The sequence below is a fragment of the Bidens hawaiensis genome, unplaced genomic scaffold (genome assembly GCF_021521415.1).
Source record: "Bidens hawaiensis isolate Kalapana, Puna unplaced genomic scaffold, B.hawaiensis_p1.1 tig00008535_1, whole genome shotgun sequence".
Classification (NCBI taxonomy): Eukaryota; Viridiplantae; Streptophyta; class Magnoliopsida; order Asterales; family Asteraceae; genus Bidens; species Bidens hawaiensis.
Window position 1 is genome coordinate 300,350 of NW_027491610.1, and position 20,059 is coordinate 320,408.

At 34.2% G+C, this 20,059-nt stretch overlaps 1 pseudogene; it reads right to left on the reverse strand.

Moving 5' to 3' along the window:
• Positions 1-17,043: 17,043 nt before the first annotated feature.
• Positions 17,044-17,945, reverse strand: LOC143529366 (uncharacterized; annotated as a pseudogene).
• Between the last annotated feature and the right edge of the window lie 2,114 nt (positions 17,946-20,059).

Sequence of the window (20,059 nt, forward strand, 5' to 3'; positions counted from 1 at the left end):
TCAGTCACCATATTGTGTTTTGTGCGATTCGGGATTTGATTCGATAGAGCACATTCTAACCGGGTGTATTTTCGCGACGGTCGTATGGCAAAATATTAGTGCATGGTGTAAATTACCTCCTATCTTTATATTTTCGGTGGAAGATGTTTTTAGCCTTCATTCTAAGGTTAGGAAAAGTGACAAAGAGAAGAAGATAATCCAAGGTATCATAATTATAACTTGTTGGGGTCTTTGGAAAGTTAGGAATAAGAAGATTTATGAAGGCAAAGAAGCTAAAATTGAAGAAGTCATCAGCGATATCAAGTCCTTAGGCTTTTTGTGGATAAAGAATAGATCTAAACTATTCAACGATAGTTGGTATAAGTGGTGTAAGTTTGTCGTAGAGTAAGGTTTTTTTTTCTCTTTCGCTTCTCCGTGCTCAGTGGAGGCGCAGGTTCTACACTCTCGGTTTTGTTGTTTTGGTGGAATAGAAGTTTACTTTAAAAAAAAAAAGAATAAGGTGAAGGGGAAGTCACGTGAGAGGGTGAGGTGAAGGTGAGTAATAAATATGATGGGATTGGTGGAAATGATTGCACCGGCGGAGTTTGTCTCCTCATGGTGGTGCATGCTTCACCCAGGACCCCCTTTCCTCTCCTCTGTCTATCATTGGCCTCGCGCCCATAACCACCTTTTTCATCCTTTTTTTTTTTTTTCCGAATAGTACCCTTTTCATCCTTCTAACCTAAGTATTCAATTCCCTTATTTTTATATCATTATAATTAATACTTATTTAACAATATCATGTTTCTTCTTTAATATTATTTAAGTTCAAGGATTAAATCATATAAATGTAACTTGTTTTCTGGTCCAATTGTATGAGAGTGATGATTGATGTTTAAGATATTTTATAGTCTCGGGTTCGAAACCTGACTTAATTGAGGGGGGGGGAGTTCACGGTGATGAATTTCTATCCTGATTATGTTTCTGAGTGAGTTAGACCTGGAGTGTCAATATCAATATGAACAGTTAACATAATAGCATCATGTTTTAAAAAAGTTCACTCAGATATTGAGATAATTCCAAATATTGTTAAAAAGCATAGAAAGTAAAAGGGTTAGTCTTTCTTTGTATCACAAAGAATTATTTTTTTATATAAGCACAAGATGTTTGAAACATGCAGTGAATTTCCAAGGCACACATCAACACATTGGAAACTTTGACAAGTTATAATTTATATGAGATTTGTCTATTCTAAAAAGTATATTTTTGTTTTAACATCTGAATTGATCCACAAATACCTTAAAAAGAGACTAAGATTGTTATTCGAATTCTTTATTAATGAACTACCCATATGTATAAAAGGTTAATTTCTTTTTGTTAACAACAATGAAAAAATCTTTCAATCGAACCATTAGCGGGCAGCTAGAAAACTGAGCTTAAAACCCGATAGGTAACTTCCTAGCTTTAGGAATATTGTAATGCTAATGAACAAGAGTTTTGTACGTACCACATTTCGAACATTTCATATATAGTAGCCACCATATCTTCTCCTTTATTTCTACCAGTGCCACAAATTTAGCTAACAATCAAGTATCAAATTGAGCTAATTGTTGTATAATATATCGATCCCTACACACCAAGAGATCCTTCTCCAAACTGCCATTGCGTATGGGCATACGCGGAAAAGATGATCTATGGATTCATCTTCCACTATACACAGTGAACAAGCAACAAGCTGAATATTAATTCTTCTTCTTGTTAGGACGGGGAACACCCTAATATACCTAATTGAAACAATGCTGAAACTCTGTTGCTATTCTATGATGTTTTCCTTATATTATACTAGGTTAGTTACCCGTGTAGCACACGGGTTAGAATAAGTATTTTTTTTAAATAATAACATAGTGTGAAATACAAAAAAAAATGTATCACATATATAAAGATATATTATAAAGTAAAAAAAAGTTACACATTACACAATTTAGAAACAAAAGGTTGTTAGAAAATCCATAAATCATAAATTATTTCTTTGTTATTTTCTATATAAAAACTTAGTTGTAAATGACAATTTTTTTAAACCAACTCGTGAACCAAACTCATTTTAATCTTAAACTGTTTTGACATGAACAATGTTTGATACTTTAATCGGTTAAAGAAGCCAACCCGTTTCGTATTGGTTACTTATAAAAATCTAATATAACATTATATATTAAACAAATTAACATATTTATGATGATATTAATTCTTTTAAATTAGGATGGAATTATTAAAAATTTAAAATGAAATTAAAAAGAGAAATGTAGTTAATCTGAGAGAGATGAGAGAAAATTTTGTAAGGATCAACATAGTTAAGATGAGAGAGATGAAAGAATACCATTTAACTAAACCGCAGATTTCGACAAACCATAGGGACGAAAACCGTAGTTCACCCAATAATAATAGATTGAAAAGAAAAAAAGAATAAAATATAAAACTATTAATAAGAAAAAGAAATATATATTTAACATGAGAGAAATGAGAAACTTTTGTAGGGATCACTAATGTGTAATGACATATGGCATTAAGACCCGTGTAGAACACGAGTTATAATAAATAAATTTGTTTAGATAATAACACAATGTAAATATGTTCAAATGATATAAAGATATAATATATGATAAAATATATTACATACTACACAATACGGAAGTAAAAAGTTATTGAAAATTAAGTCTTTAAATATTTTTTTTTGTATACAATGTTTGTAATTTTAACCTGCATATCAAAATTAGTAGTTTCATTTTGTTTTTTATTTCAACTTTAGATAATGAAATACATCACTTATCATGCGTTAAAACATGTTGTCTAAAAAACAAATCAAAACTATCTATAATGATTGACTTTAGCTTTTATTAATCTTCATTGTGAAACAAACATAAAGTTAAAATTTCTTTATTTAAAATTAATTATTTTATATAAATCAACGTGAAAATTTGTCATTTATAAAAGATTAATATTAATAATTAATACAATATATTTATATAAAACTAAATAATAATTTGTATTAAAATTTTAAATTAAAAAATAATTATTAGAAAGTGAAAATAATTGATTAAGAAGGAAAAAAAATTTAAATATAAAACTATTAATAAAAAAGGAAAATGCATTTAATAAGAGAGAGAGATGGGAAAATTTTGTAAGAAATTATCTTTTATGATGCCATGTGACGTTAAAAATTTTATTTATTATATAGTATAGATTCATTATAAACACTAGATTATTGTTAGAGCAAACAAAAGAATATTAGTCATTAAAGTTTTTTTCACAAGTGGTTTATATTTTCTAGTTAAAAGTTTGATTTCTTAAATATATTGAAATAAAAACAATCAAACTAAACTCTTCACGTTTTGTAGGTAACTAATCTAGTAATCTTACACATGATCTACACATGTGTGTAGGTTTTATATATAAAAGAAGTTTGTTTAAAAATGTCTTTAATTACACGAGAGAATTGAACAAAAATGGCATTTAAACTTTTATTATATGTTCAAACAAAATTTGAAATTGGAAAATTAGTAATTTACGTTGTTCTACCTTCTACGCGTTCATGCAAAAAAATGTGTTTTATTGAAAGAACCATGTTTTCAAATATTTTCTTAAGTGGTTTTCAAATATTTTCTTAAGTGGTTTTATAAAAACAATTGGCTTTTTGGTACAAAGTTATGAGTGTGATTTTATAAATACCCGACTGAATGATTTTTCGTCTCAGAAAGACTCACCCGGGTATTAAGGGTAGCTTCAAAAGTTGTTAAATAAAAAAGTTGGTTTTATAAAACAAAAACTCAAGTTTAAAGCGAAACTTAATTTGGATTTTGAAAGATAATATTATTTCTTTATTTCATCATAACATGTGTATATATTGCGGATAGCGTGTTGTCCCTTTCCTTCACATCTTTGTACTTTTTGTTTCTATATTTATGTTTTTAAAGAACAAATATTAAATCTCACTCATGTGTTCATGGGTGGAAAATCGAGCCGGGAAGTATATGCAATTTTAAACTGGGTACCGGTATTTGAAGGCCGCTTGCCCGCTTATGTTGATTAGACGAAATGGCGGTCGGACCAGATTTTCTACAAAATGTTACCAACTGGATCGGTATTGTTTTCAAACAGTGCCGTCATTGAGATTTGAGGGACAAGGCAGACTCTTTGAAATAAAAACTTAAATATAAATAAGCTGCGAAGCTCAATTATTCTTTAATTTCAAAATGACGCTAATAATTATTTGTTAATCATGTTATAATTTTAAGCATTTAAAAAGGCTGAATGGAATATTGGGTATTTTAGTTAAAAGATTACTTAGTTGATTAATCGACTAATGATTGATGGTTATTTACATATTTGGCTCCTCTTTATAACATATAATTTATAGTAACTTTATAATTTATTTATATGTTAATCGACCCATGAAAGAAAAATAAATATTTATGACCCTACCCATCCTGCACTCTCTCTAATACGTCCATGTTTACAAATAAACAAAAAAGTACGTGTGAATTTAATCTCTAAATACTTAGTAATTTTCAACTTTTTTTTCTTTTCTCCGTGCACACATAGCTTGACTATGAAGTTGATATATCAATCAATCATACCTAATGGGATCCCACCCATAGCAAGCTATAAGTAGGGTTTGGGGAGGGTGTGATGCAGGCACACCGTACCTCTATCCAGATGGGGTAGAGAGGTGGCTTCCAGGGAGACCCTCGGCTCTAAAAAAAATATGTTTGAGGGGATATAGGAGGAAATTAAAGTTTAACAATAATATAATTAGTAATAGCCCGGAATAAAATTAGAATTACTAATAAATAAAACTATATAATATATGTCATTAAAATAGCATAATGGTGTGCGACCAAGATAAGGTAAACAGTAGCTCATTTAATAATTCATATCGCCATAAAAATCCTTAGCTTTAATTCTACGTCTCCAAGAACTCCTATCCTCAACCATGTCCCCTGAAAGGTTTAGGTCTATCAAATCCTGCCTAATCATCCCCTCCAAAGTCAATCTAGGTCGGCCTCTACCCTCCTCCCCCCTATAGTAATGTTTTCTACGATTATAACAGGATTCGTCGTCTGTCTTCTCTTCACATGACCAAACCATCTGAGTCTCCACTCTCTTATCTTGTCGGATATGTTAGCTACCTCTAATCTCTCCCGGAACACACCGTTTCTTATTCGGTATAACCTTGTGTGTCCACACATCCAGCGTAACATTCTCATATCTACTACCTCCATTTTTCGTGCTTGTGTCTTCTTGATGGCCCAACATTCTGTTCCATATAACACTGCGGGTCTGATAGCCACCCTGTAAAATTTTCCCTTTAGTTTAGATGGGAATCTATTGTCACACAATATGCCTGTGGCTGCTCTCCACCTACACCATCCTACCAGGACTCGATGGGCCACATCACTGTCTAATTCCCCATCACTCTGAACAAATGATCCTAAATACTTGAACGTCGTTACCTGCGGGACCACTTGCCCGTCAATGGTGATCTGGATATTCTCATTGTCAATTACCCCACCAAAGTCACAGTGTAAGTATTCCGTCTTAGAGCGACTAATCTTTAAACCTTTTGTCTCTATGGTTGTTCGCCATTCCTCTAGCCTCATGTTTAGATCTTGTTTTCTATCAGCAACTAACACTATATCGTCTGCGGACATCATGCACCATGGGATTGTCTCTTGGATCGACTTTGATAACTCATCTAAGACTACTGCAAAAAAGAAACGGACTCAGCGCTGACCTCTGGTGTAGGCCTACCTCCACCTGGAAGAAATCAGTATCCCCCACGGGCGCACGGACACTTGTTGCACTCCTGGTATACATATCCCAGATTATCTGTATATATTTCCTCGGGACCCCTCTACCCTCTAGGCATTCCCAGAGCACTTGGCGTGGCACACTGTCGTACGCCTTTTCTAGGTCAATAAACACCATATGAAGGTCACGCTTCTTCTCCCTATACTTTTCCATCAATCTTCTTAATATGTGTATTGCCTCTGTGGTGGAACGGCCCGACATGAAGCCAAATTGGTTCATCGTAACCTGAGTTTCCCGTCTAAGTCTAACCTCAATCACTCTTTCCCATAGCTTCATAGTATGGCTTAGTAGTTTGATTCCTCGGTAGTTGCTACAACACTGGGCGTTTCTGTTGTTCTTATAGATAGGGACTACGACGCTGCTCCTCCACTGGTCTGGCATCTTACCAGATTCTAGTATAATATTGAACAAAGTAGTTAACCACATTATTCCTTCTTCTCCCAGACCCTTCCACACCTTGATGGGTATGTTGTCTGGGCCAACCGCTTTAGCCCTTCCTGTAACACCCCGACCAAAGGCGGATTATACATCGGGGCGCCACATATTGTTTCATTACTCGTGACACTATTTGGGTGTCAATATTTAATAAATACATTCATTCGCGCACGCGCAGCGTAAACACAAGATAACATAAATCAACATAAATCAATATAAATCAATATATTATAAAACAAAATATTCGAACAATAATAACTTGTCTTGATACATTTTAATCTAGGTCCAAAAGTAAAAACGTCCTACGTGTCCACAAGCTCCAAATGTAGCTACAGCAAACCTGAACATGTGTTAAAATAAAACGTCAAACACTTGCGTGTTGGTGAGAAATCAAGTTTAATACAATACATAGATAACAATAAATCTGCGCGCAACACGTGTATGTCTGGTGTTTAACAAGGGTGAAATCAGATTGTGATCAAGCCTAAATAGATCATAGTTCATAGTTCAATCCGTGCTCCCAAATGAGCACAAAAACAAGAAAACATCTGTGCAAGTGTAAACAAAGAAAACCGTAAACGATAGGTCTCCCGTGTTCATCCAATGGATCCATGAAAACTTCAGAATAGGCCGAACAAAGCGGTTAATGATACACACATACAAATAAACAGCCAAGTAAACGTCCTCAACACATGGGATACTGCGCGACTAAAGTTCATAAATAAGTTTAAGACTCTAAGTTTGTATGAACACATGAACATCCCAAAACATTAAAAATAAAAAGGGATTAGGTACGAGATTACTCACTTGATAAACGATGCGGTGTAAGATAAAGCAAGAACCAACTTTAAACAAGCACAAGTTAACCTATAATTAAAGATTATTGTTTTAATGATTGGTTTTAAGTCTAGATTATAAGTTAGCATAATTAATAAGTAAATTATTATATATAATATATATATATATTACCGGAAAAGCAGGGCAGAACAGGATAGAAGACGGAGGCAAAGAGGGAGGCGGCAGAGAGAGCAAGGAGGAGGTTAAATTAAGTGTTTGTGTGTGTAGTGTTAAGAAAATAACATTATTATTTATAGGGAAACCCTAGGGAACACAATCCCTAGAAAGGGGGAAAAGATCTCAAAAAGCAAAAGATTCCAAAAGCAAAAGATATCAAAAAGCATAAGAAAACAAAAGCAAAAGATATGGAAAGATATGGCAGCTGCAGGGGACAAGGAAAAGCTGACAGGTAACAGTAAAAGCATGGGCGGGTCAGATAAAGGTACTGGTCAAGCATGGAAAAAGCAGATCTCAAAAGATAATGTCAGTTACTTTTTCTGTCAACCAATGAGGTTGGTGCGCATGCTGCGCCGAAAGTAACTTTTCAGACATAAGATAGGTCAGGTCAACAGCACAGAAGATAAGACATCACAAAAGTAAACGGCTGGATTAAACAGAAGAAAAGACTCAAGACATAGCACGAGAAAGCATCGAGCGCACGCGCGAGGGCGAAGGCAGACAGAGAACAGTCCACAGCGCGCCGCGGGAAGAACTAGAATCCTTAGCGCGTCGCGGGAAGAACTACCATTCTTAGCGCGCTGCGAGAAGAACTACAATTCTTAGCGCGTCGCGGGAAGAACTACCGTTCTTAGCGCGCTGCGGGAAGAACTACAATTCTTAGCGCGCTGCGAGAACAGTTCGCCTCGCGTACCGCAGGAACTGGTCTTCGCGCAGGCTTCCTTGTAAGGAGTCTGGCGCGTGGAGCTGCGCAGACATCCTTAGGCGGGAAGAACCAAAGGACAAGCAAAGAGTTAAGGGAAAAGGAGGTTCAAGGCGTAAGGGCGGAACGACGACAAGAGAGAGAAAGAGGCGGGATGGCAACAATAGGGAAAAGAAGGCGGAAAGAGAGAAAAAGAGGGACGGGACGGCGGGAAGAAAAAGAGAGGAAGAGGCGGAAAGGAAAATATATTGTTATTAAAAGTAAAAATAAATAAATATTAAATCATAAAAGAAAGAGATCGGATCGGAGAAACGGGTACCTGGGTCGGGTCGGATCGGGTCAGATGTCACACTTCCCATCCTTCTAAGTGCGGTCTACACCTCTTCCCGTGTGATCCGTCGACAGTGCCAGTTATTCGGTTGTTGTCGTTGAAATGTTGTGTTGTCATCTTCTTCTTGGTAAGCTCTCCCATTGTTAAAAAGGTTGTGGAAGTAGGTTTGCCATCTTAGCTTGATTTCCTGCTCTTTAACCTGAACATGTCCCTATGTGCCCTTTATAAACTTCACAGGCCCTAGGTCTTGCCTTCTGCGCTCCCTGGATTTTGCAATCTTAAACATAGCATGTTCCCCCTCTTTTGTTTCTAAACGTTCATACATTTATAGGCCGTGTTCTTTGCTTCCGACACCGCCTTCTTCGCCTCTCTCTTGGCTGTTTTGTAGGCCTCCCTCAATTCCACTCGCTCCTCCTCTTGTGTGCACCTCATAAGCTCCATAAAACTTCTTTGTTTGTCCCTTATCTTGTTTTGTACTACCTCATTCCACCACCAAGACTCCTTACTGCCACCTGCCGTTCCTGTTGTGACTCCGAGGGTCTCCTTTGCTACTTGAATAATCTTTGACGCCATAGCTTCCCATATTTGCGTTGAGTCCCCAGTTGGTCGAGCCACTGTCTGCAACATGAGTTTATCCTTAAACAGCGTTAGATTTTCGTCCTTCAAAATTCTCCATCGAATTCTCGGTGTGCATTTCTTCTGTCGAACGGTCAGCTTTTCTGAAGCCTATATCCGCCACCAGCAGACGATGTTGAGACACAACCGTCTCCCCGGGAATGACTTTGCAGTCCTTCCACCAAAGTCGGTCTCCTTTCCTCATCAGAAGGTAGTCGATTTGAGTGTTTCGCCCGCCACTGCTAAAAGTGATCAAATGTGAATCTATTTTCTTAAAGTACGAATTTATAATACCTAGGTCGTGAGCCACCGCAAACTCTAGGAGATCTGTGCCGGTCTCATTCCTATCACCAAATCCAAAACCCCCATGTACTGCTTGAAAACCATCGTTAACCTTACCGATGTGTCCATTAAAATCACCTCCTATGCAAATTCTCTCACCCCTAGGTATTCCCCCTACCACTGCATCTAGGCAGTCCCAAAATTCTCTCTTTTCCTGATCCTCTAATCCTACATGAGGCGCATAGGCTCAAACTATTGCCACTACCTCCTCTCCTAGTACTAATCTCAACACCATAATCCTGTCATTATGTCTTATCACCTCCACCACACTAGTGTGCAGTTCGTTAGCCACTAGAAACCCCACTACATTCCTAGCTCTTTCAGACCCCGAGTACCATAACTTATACCCATTACACTCGGCTCCTCTATGTCCTTTCCACCTAGTCTCTTGAAGGCACGCTATCTGCACCTTACGTCTTTTAAGCACATCCACCAATTCGAGCAACTTACTACTTAGTGTTCCTACATTCCAAGAAGCCAGACGCAATATATGCTCCCTATATTTACCCTTACCTATACCCCTCGATTCAGGACATGGTCTCAAGTAATAATCATGGTTCATACGCTCTATGATTGCACATAATCACACAAACACAAGCAATAGAACACCCAATGTAAATAAGTAAGACCGCGTATTGCGAGTCAAAGTATACCCAGTCCCATACAAACACACAACTACGAACCCGAAAGTGTTCCCCAATAATGATAATAATAATAATAATAATAATGATAATAACTAATACTGAAAGTTAATAATAATAATAATAATAATAATAATAATAATAATAATAATAATAATAATAATAATAATAATAATAATAATAATAATAATAATAATTGGAGTTTAAGGAAAGCTAAATCGCCGGAGAACACAAATCTGTTGGTTGCCTATCTTGCCGAACTGTTTAAATTGATATACATATCTTGCCGAACTGGTTGCCTATGAAGTTGATACACATATGTTTAAATTATGGTTTCATGAACTTGGAAGTTCTATGGAAATATAGTCTCTTCTTATTTGGTAAAACAAAAGTACTTTCTTTAAAGTATATTTTTATTGAACGATGTTAACAAAGTCCGACCACTTATGTATACCCACTGGTAAAAGATCTCCCATGTCCGTGATTGCTAATAACACTGGTGATCCGGTCCACCACCAGTTTCACTAGAAACTTGAAGCCTGAAGGTCTACTGTGATAAAACCTTGGTCATGCATAACATATATCACACGAGACTCGAACCTGCGTGACTTTCTATATGAAAAATCCTTGTTTTGCTACTAGAGAACTGTTCATTCTCTTTTAAAAGTTGATGGTAAATACTTTTAAAATTTAATAATTTAGGATTTAACATTAAAGATTATAGAAGGGAGATGATGAGACTAGAATAATAGCTGACGTTCACTATTTGAATCCTTGAACTTAATGGGTTTTTCTTATCGTTGTGAATTCAATATGATTTTTTCCGAATGAAAAGATAAGTGTATTTTGATATAGTAAATTTAGCTAATAGTTTATTTTGAGTATTCATTAAAAAAGAAATATTAGATAGGAAAAAAAAAGACAATAATGAGAGAATATATGAGGAATGAAAGTGAAAAGGACAGTTGGAGTGACAAGACAAGAGAATCTGAGGAGACCGAGGGGAAGTCTGTACCTGTTGGAGATCCTTCCCAGCTGACCTATACCAACCTACTTCTGTAGTCAAACCCTAATTAAAACATTTTTAAATTATTTAAATCTGTTTAAATATAATAAACTAATCTAATAAATTGTAAAACTTTATTAATTTTAAATGCGAGTTAAGAATTTACATCTTGCATGATGAAAAAATGTTTGACCACTTTGTCCATATAAAAATATATTCGTATGTATGGTATGACTTCCGATAAGATGATATGTAATTAATCGATTTTGAAGCGGTTTACGTGATGTGTAAATTACTGTTGTGACACAAACTTTTTTAAATATTTAATGACATTTTTATTCTGAATATGAACGAAATCTATAAACCTTAGCATTGGTGTGTCTGTTACATCCTTCAAATCAATAGGAAAAGAAAAAAGAGCCACATAAGATTTTGATATCTGATGTAGTGCTACATGGGCTTATGGGCTGGTTTCTTGGTTTTAGTAGTATTTCCTTGCATTTAGTCTTAAGACTCTAGGGCGTAGTAACTGGTTCTCATCTTGAATTTCTCATGGTGATTATATTTTTTGTTTGGTTCGGGTCGGGTCAATGGTTTATGGGTCAGGTCGGTTTGGGTCAATCGATTTATAGGTCGGGTCAATTGATTTATATGAATTAGCTTTCTTTGATACACCATAAATTTATTTCATTTTTTGTAATAATATGATTTACTTTTTAACAATTATTATTTATCAGTTAATAAAATAGTCAATCAATGCAATCATTTGTAATTTTACAAAAGAAATAGTTAACTTTCATGACCATATAGACAATACATGCTATTGAAAAGAATAGCTTTTATATAGTTTAATAATAATAATAATAATAATAGAGGTATATATCTAAAATGTAATGTCTTAGTTCTCTTCAACCAATATTATAATTTTCTTTTAACTTTTTATCATACTTTTCATTATTTTTAACGACTAAATGTTTGCACTATATAAGGTTTAAACCCTTAATTTCATGTTTCACACCTTAATCACCTTACCTACATCCCACAAAATGGATATGGCAACATTATTTTTTGTTAATTCTTATTCATCATGGAATGAAAGAAGCTTGAATTCTCATTAACTTTAAGGAGGGACCGGGCATCCCGCCATTCTCACTTTGATGAGATGATAAGGTGGTATGGATGTGAAAAGGGAGGTCATGAGTTCAATTACATTATTTGGCTTTAAAAAAAGGACCGGACATTCCATTAATGATATGAATTTATGCAAGATATATTGAAATGTTTGTGTCATAATGAGAATTTATACATACATAAACCACTTCAAACACCGATTAATTATGAGAGTATGTATTCAGGGTGGATCCAGTAGTTTTCTCATCGGGTTTAGTTTATTAGTCATTTATGATTAATATTGTAGCTTTTATGAAAGGATATAAACTTTGAAAGTACGTACTTATTCAGGTGTATGTATGTCAACTCGACATCAGAATTTCTGGGTCGATCGAACCTATCAAATAGACATTCAAAAGTACACAATTTCAATAATTTGTAGAAATATTATTTTAGAACATTTTCTTAAACCAGTATGAAATCCACGTTTTCACCTTTAAATTCATCGCAAATTCTATCAAAACCATTTTTGGATGCCGAAAACGTAAATAACTAAATATATTTAAAATAAATTAGGGTACATGAATGAGATAATGATGGCAGAAATTTAAGTTATATTAAAATGGCCTAAAAATGCTTGACTATACAAGAAAACGAGAAACAAACACAAGAAGAAAGCTTGAAACTTGGTAAGTTGATTCAACGTAGACGTTATAACAAAAAAATTGTCGAGTTAACAGATTTTCAATTTATATTTAACATATATAAAGGTAAAGTATGTATCATTTAACCCCGGTCTTCTAAGATGGGTCGGTCTTTGTAAGTATTTAGTTACAAGACCGAGTATAAAATCAATTTCTAAAGTTTTCTTAAAACTAATATATATGGTATTAGCCTATTCACTCTCAACCCTTTAAATTAATTATGATTAATATGGTAGCTTTTATGAAAGCATATATAAAGTTTGAAAGTACTTATTTGGTAAAACTAAAGCAACATAAAAAAAGGTTAATTAAAGAATTAGTTGTTTTATGATTACTAGAAGATTATATATAGAGTAAAAAAACATCTTCTCGTGCAAATCCTAGCAAAGAAAAATGAGGTGGCAAAATGATTATATATCTCCATGCTTTCTTATATTTGATTATATCTAATCATCATCATCATTAGTATCATTTGTAGCCATAATCATCATCATCATCATCATCATGCATTCTTCAATTATCTTTAACAATCTTCAACCTGGGATGCTGTTTTTATGTTTGCCAAGGGGTGGGACATGCATCCACAAAAAACTGAATCATGCCATAAAGTTGTTGGACATGGATAGATGCATGGACTGCCATTAGCCCATTATTATACTCATATAGTTCTTGCTATTTTCATCACAATGTTCCCTCATATAATACTCATGATATATGTATTAACCATCATGTCAAGACAATATATGGTGTTCAAAATTGTGTTATAAGTTTACCTCATCAATACGATTTGTTCTTTAGCGCTAATTTTGATTTTCTGAATCAAGGTTACTATCAATCAAAAACCAAGAAACATAGTTATCTATCTTCTACCCGATTCGCATTAACGACATGAAAAATAGGAGCAAATTGAAGCGATTTGAAGCCCTCCTTCATCGGCTTTGTTGGGAAAACACTATTTAAACTTAATGATCCCTATTTTTTATAATGACTTAACATTATGTAACTAGTGTTATCATTTGCTTACTAAAAATGCTTATATACCGCATACATATCCCTATACACTTAATGAATCATCTCAAGTTTTGATAATCAACAAATCCAAATATCGCAACCATAATGATACTCAAGTCTACAAGGATCGAAATTGAGAATCTACATCAACAGGGGTGAATCAAGGCTTAAACCAACCACATGAATACGCTACGGAATTAGAGAGATTGCAAACAAATCCTATTAATATAATTAACAATATTAATAAAATTTAGACTTTTTTTAAAACTATGACCGTCCCAAAAGTTTTTTATAAAACCATGAATAAGTTTTTATAAAAACTCAAATGTTATACATGTTTTACATCTAACTAAGTAATGGGTCAAAGACACATTTGGGATGCGTAGAATCTGGTTTATATTAGCCGAAATGTGATTGGAATGCTAGACAAGATAACGCATAACATACATTCAAACTTCGAAAGTCGAAAGTCAACACATAAGTATTGTGTTTTGTTTAGTAAACTTTAGAATTTAATTCTATCTACGTTTGTATTATCATATTTTAACTTAATCATTTAATAAAGTCAAAACCATAATTGGATAAATAGTACACTTCTTTTGCCCAAAAGTAAGATGATACCCCACTTTTACTCTCAAGTTATTATTCATTTCATCTTTGTTTCTTGTCAAGGTTCTTTCTGTTTTCACATAATGAAGTGTAACACCTCCGTCCATAACAGCATGATATCGTTCACTTTGGAAAAGTAAATCTGGCCCCAACTCTTGAGGTTTTGTTCTTAGCAAACACATGGGAGTGTCTCAAAGAGGTTACTTATGATGACATACCTTAGTGCTCCTGTGTCCCCAGAACGTGTCATGTTTGATATGATCAAGGCTTTCTTATGCAAATTAGCGTCTCCATTATGTGTTAGTGATGTGTGATGCATTCTCTTTGCGATAACTTATATTTCACACTCCTTCACATCCACAAAGCACTAACACACAAGGAAGATGCTAGATTTGTAATGAAGATTTCTTATTACGATACGTGACCCATTTTGGGGCCACAAGCACATTGGTTCTCATTGGAACTGGATAGTTAAGCTTGATGGGTGTAATTATTAACATATGACAAGTATGCTCCTAGGAAATATCACATTTCACACGATAAAAAGGTTGTTATATATGTACAAAGTTAACCAATTGCAATAACATTATAAAACCCAAAAGAACATAAATTTATTGATGTAACAACAATATGAATCATAAAAGCTCTTGTCTAAAGTAATTTAATGATTTCTATGAAAGAAGTAAATTTTGTAGCTTTTATAATGGGATAATTATTCTAGTCATAATGTGATGATCCATACAATGAGCATGACATGATTAAAGCCTATTAATTGTGTGCTTGAATTTGAAACAAATTGACAGATTAAAAGAATGATGGCATGTCTACTGGCTCTTGATGCATTGATTCATTTGATTGACCTACATAAAAGAATAATAAAATGATCATGAGTTCTTTATATACACTCGACGAGTGTAACGAATTTCATTCATGCGAGCATGTTAACTCCTTTTTATGTATCAAACATATTGTTTTTAAAGCGCCAATTTTAATTTATAAGCACATGTGAATGTGCGACAGTGTGATCACGTATACACGGCAATTATAAGTTATAAACATACCATACCATGTTATGATATGTTATAAGTGACAAATTAGTTAATAATCCATTTTGCTATACACGTAAACATGTACTTAAACTGATTAACATTTTATTACATACTCATTATAAATATAAAGTCATAATCATTAAATTAATGTTATAATTTACCTAATATTTCCAAATTATGATGTTGAGATGGTATTTGAGTGGTAAAAATGATAACAAAAACATTTCATTTGAAAAGTGATGATGAGAAGGAGAGTTGACCAAAATCAAAATTAAGATTTTTGCTTGGAATGGACTCATTCAGAGAACTTTTCCAACTTCTAAACTTTGTTCTTCTAACCAATCATCAAACCCACTTTCAGCAAATTTCCATAATCATGTCACACCTTAATTGCCAAACAATCTACCACAACCTTAAATAATAATAGAAACAAGCATTAAATATCATTAATATGAGTAGTTTCATAAGAGATTGACTAAGCCTACCTCCAATTTTTTTTACAAAAAGAAAGTATTTTTACTGATGAACAATTCTAGTCTAACGTATAGGTAATTGTGTTTGCCTTTAACTTTTATTTATGTTGTTTCAAAACAATTTGTAACATTATGATTGAGAGTTTGAGACATGAATCGGTAAATTGTTTACTAGGAGCAGACATAGACTTTTTTTTGTTAGAGTGAGGTTGTCCCAGGTAACAAAGGTGAAAATTAGAAATGTCATTAGTCATGATGTCAGTATGGAGTATTATCCACTAATAGGTAATTTGGATCGTTAAAACATAATTTGACTACAATTAATTAAACACAATCGTATTTTTTATTATATGTGACAATCATGATTCATGACCATGATTTTTGAAGAGCAAGAGCATGTTGAAATTTTATATGGGTTCATTTTGTACAACTTAAATTAAACATGCCAATTTTTACACACTCAAATTAGACAACAAATTAAAACAAACTGTTAAAAAATCTGTTAGCATAAAACAATCCATATGAGTTAACAACATCCATGACCAATTGTTTGTCTCTACCATCTACGTGTCTACGTCGTCACTACTATCATCACCCTTATGGACATTACCATTGTTGTCGCCTTCCCCTATTGACACGGTACCACCACCCCCACCCATCACACAAGGCCTCACACAAATATAGCGGATGGTGATAAAATATATTTATTTTGTTTGTTTTTTAAAATGACTAATAATAACCCAAGTGCATTTTTGTCCGAAGTCTTTTGACCCAAACAAGCTTATAACCCCCAGTTCATTTTGACTCAAACTCATTTTACTTAAAACATATATTGAGCCGGCCCCAACCCTTGTTTGTCGCACATTAGTTTGCAACGATCCAAAAAAGAAAAGTCGAGTTTTTTTTTGTGATATAAATTATCTAAAATAAAAGCACAAGCTATGTTCACTGTGCAATATGTTATAGATGATGCACATTGTTTTGTGACCATTGTCATCTAGGATTCTATTCAAACATAACCCAAAGCACAACATACTGTAACCATCTAATATCATAAAACTCATAAACATCCCAATCATTTAAGCACCAACTAAATGCAGAAAACAAAACCATACACATATAGCCAATCTATATAACAGTTTGTGCTCACTCACTAAAGATCTTCAAACCTTAATGCAATCTCCTCCTTCTCGGCCGAGAATTTCCTCTATCGACATCCAAAACCCTAGACGTTGATGGGTCACGTCTCCTTCTCGAGCCAGTGCCAGCTGTCGAGACCTCCGACTGTATGATGATGCCACCAACACTCGACATCGAATGGCTATCGATCAACGCAAGCTCGTCTTGACTTCTTTCATCCGGGTGGTCCCGAAAATACGAGTCAACAAAACTTTCAGCGGACGTAAGGTCAGGTACATAATCATTTACCAACTCCATTGTAACATCCGGTACAGTAGCAGGCACCGAGTCACGCCCCCTTTGTATCCCACGGGACGTGAAAATCCTATTTAGCAAATGAGTACTCGGGATTTCTTGCGGGTTGCTAGAAATCGGATCAGAAAGACTAAACCTATTACTATCAAGGCGTCGAACCATATCGATTATCGGGAAATTAAGCGTGTCTCATTGGAACGATTGTCTCCAGCTCTCGACCCTGTTGGCTAGCGGTCGACACAGGATCTTGAAACTTGAATGTGGATCGAGTACTTTTTTTTCATTCGGTCGGTTTGACCGACTGTAAATAGGAGTTATGGTTTTCGTCGTAACCTCCCCTTTGCAAATTGGGCACTGTTTTGCATTCGAGTGAACAAATAACCACCGGTAGATACACGGCCAGCAAAATAAGTGACCGCAACATGTCACAACGGGGTCACTAGCTAAATCCAAACATATGTTACAATCAAAAAAGCTACTTTCATTGTCATTTTCATCTGTTTTGAGCGGTTCTGGAGGCCTTTTGTTGTTAACAGAAGTCACAGAGGTGGCGACACCACTGGCTGCCACCACCGGAGCCAAACCGGTGGCTAACTGTAGAGCTATGCAGCAGATCCTCAAAAAGGGTTATATTATGTGGATGATCATCTGGAGGTGGATGAACAAAAGGTTCCAGATTAAGGTCAAGATCCATTGTAACCTGTGATGAATGATCAAAAGTTTAAATTTTATTCAAATTAGTTCAGTTTTTAGGCTAATAACAACAAACTCTAAAGTGAGAATATAAGGCACCCTCAATTCAACATTTTAGATCAACAAAACTACGGCTGTAAACGAAGCCTTGTCTGCTCGTTAAGTTCTTATTGGAAAAACGGGCGGTTCACGAAAACATAACCGAACGTTTTTTTGTGTTCATGTACGTCCGTTAAGCAAAGATCTTGTTCATGTTCGTTCATTAACCTTATAAACGAACACAAACGAACATATACTAATGTGAATATATATATATATATATATATATATATATATATATATATATATATATATATATTGTTACAAAAGTTTAAATGTTTGGATTATAACCTAACAATATATGAAAGATAAATAGCCTTTAATGACAGAACATTAACAAACAAACTTACAAACATGAATGTGAACGAGTGGACATCAACGAACGAACATTAATAAACATGTTAGCGAACGTTCACTTACATAAATGAACAATCGCAACATTTGTTCAAGTTCGTTCATTTCATTAATTGAACGGAACTTATCGTTCATGTTTTCGTCCACTTATTAAATGAACAAACCAAAACGAACTTCCTGGTTTACTAAACATTCGGTTCGTTTACAGCCCTAGCAAAAACCCTAACTTTTTTCAATTGATAATAAACAGAACAAAACCCTAATTCAGTAAAATCCAAATTCATTAACAAATCATACGAAATTAATCACACCCAGTAAAACCCTAATCACTTTTAGTAGAAAAAAACCCTAATTTTATATATTAATTCTCAATTCAAAAGTATCAAGAAACAGAGCAATAAAAACCCTAACTTTTTTCAAATAGATAATCAGCAAAACAAAAACCCATAAAGCCATAAACTTTTAAGAACATGAAATTGAATCACACCCAGTAAAAACCCTAATTACTTGTAGTAAAAAAAAGCCCTAATTTTATAAATTAAGCCCAATAATAAGTGTAATTAGGGTTATGATCAATAATACCTTAATTGAAGCGTAGATGCGTGTTTTTCATCGGTAGATGAACCGATCAAGACGGATGTTTTGTTGGGTTTCAGATGAATTCGTCGCTAATTGAATCATATCTGACGGTAAACACTAATTTTGAGTGAGAAAGATGACAGCTTTATGATTCTTGATGGCTTACTTTGATGACAACAGGTTTAAATTCAAAGTATAACGTCATAAATGTTAAATTAATAAATTCTTGTTATTAATTTCTTGTCTTTTTGTTAATTTACATTTACATTATTGCCCCTGGTGTGTATTTTGTTTTTTGTTGGTTTTTAATAATATTTTTGCTTTCGTTTGCCTTTCAAAATCAAAATTAAAATTACAATTACAATATATAATAAAAGTGTAGTTTTAAATTATGTAGTAATAAATTTTGTATTGTTGATGCGGAGAAGTATTGGGTTTCAGGGTTACGGGTCAAGAAAAATAGCATCTTGGCGATGTTTATTGAGGAAGAGGAGAACATCGGTTAATATACTGCGGTGGGTGAAAAATTGAAGCAAATGATTCGAGATGTAAAATTATTTTCTTTGTGTTATCTTGGGCTTTTACCTTCTCGCTTGATAATCCGTTGTTTTTGTATGCAATTCATTACATTATTAGTCACACTTCCAAATTTGCTTATCGAACACAAGTTAGAAATCACTTTAACACGTACTACACTTTGGGAACAAACATAATCCAAATATAACTGCGTATAATAGCATTATTAATTGTTCAAAGAAGCTGTCCCTTAGCTTTTTATTTTATTTACCAACAGAACCAACTAAAGGTACAAACAACCGCACATTTTCCTTGCCATAAGCCTACCTATTCCATGAGATACTTTGAAGTCTTTAACCCCTCAAGAAAACAAACATATAAATTAGAGTAGAAGAAGGGTCCATCGGTTAAATAGCCGCCCGACATGCTTGTTGTACTGATGCAAGGATGAGAGTGAATTCTTGCTGGTCATGGCTGCATGCTTCATTTGTTGCCTT